The sequence below is a fragment of the Schistocerca gregaria genome, chromosome 7 (assembly GCF_023897955.1).
Source record: "Schistocerca gregaria isolate iqSchGreg1 chromosome 7, iqSchGreg1.2, whole genome shotgun sequence".
NCBI classification, from domain to species: Eukaryota; Metazoa; Arthropoda; class Insecta; order Orthoptera; family Acrididae; genus Schistocerca; species Schistocerca gregaria.
In genome coordinates this window covers 94,852,567-94,853,839 of record NC_064926.1, presented here as the reverse complement: position 1 = coordinate 94,853,839, position 1,273 = coordinate 94,852,567, and positions in this window count along the sequence as shown.

The following is a 1,273-nucleotide window of genomic DNA, read 5'->3' as shown; positions in this document are numbered from 1 at the left end:
TAACATTATCACTAGCGCTGTTTTCCATATGTTTTCGACGATTTTGTGTATTTTGAGTCTAATGCTTTCGTGGTCTCCTTTACAGATTCCTGCAATCATGCTTTCTTCTCCAGATGCTGTGTTATTTTTCAATGATTCTATTACTTACATGATCTTCTGGTGTGTTGGGGATTTGGAATCGAGGTTAGGTTCTGGCTTCTCGAACTGTAGACTCTACATCGAGTTCTCACGGTTTAGTTCTGTGTCGGAGAATTGCGCCAATATTTCACAGTTCTTTTTCGGGTATGCCTCAAGCGTTCCGTCTTGCCTTTTGAAACGTAAGTTCAGTGGTCCATATACTGACATATTTTCTCTGAATGTTCAACATAAACAAAACATGAATTTTTTGAGGAGTCCGCTTCTATCTATTTCAGTATGTTGTTTTCGTAACCTCTTTTTCCTCGACGAATTATTTTCGAAGTGGTCTTCTTTATCTTGTTGAATTCTTCCAATTTAACGGATGTTCTATGACCGTTAAATTTATGGCAGACTTGTATTTGTCTTCTATGGCTCTGTGACATGTCATTTTACACCAGCTACGTTTCCTCTTTCTCGGTGGTTGCCTCAATTTTATCAGTCCTTTCATTTTTTGTTACAGTTCTGTGCAGTTATTGCTGTCAATATTCTTAATTTTATGTGCTATTTCTTTCTTTTTCAACTCTAGGTCTGTTCTGAAAGTTCTTTTGGTTCTCTTGATCTGTACGTTGGTTATAAATTTCGTTCTGATTACTAGTAGGTGATGATCGGCTTCGAAAAATCCTACCCTCGTTCTTACATTCATAATTTCTCTGGCATTTTTCGTAGATATTGCTATGTGATCTATCTGAAATTCTATTGCTTGGTTTCTGGAATTTCATTAACATGATCCTGAAGTCTCAATTCTTACAGAAGCTTATAATGTTCTCACCATTCTTGTTTGTTCTTTCGGGCCGTGCGTATTCCCGTTGAATCTACGAATTGTCTTTCCCTGCTAGTTGGGCATTAAAAAATCTCCTGGCAATATTATCACGTGCTTCGTGGGAATTTTGTTGGTGGTTTCGTACAGGTCTTCTGTCATCTGATGGCTTTTCTTATTATTCGTATGGGGATAGGCTTTGTTTCCAAATCGTGAGTGTGGATGTTTTTTCTAACTTTGAAGTCAACTCTATCACAGATTCCAGTACTGATTTGAGTACTCCAAATCCTGTTCAGAAGAGTTTGAGATTTCTTCCTGGAATGACTTCCCTCTGTATAT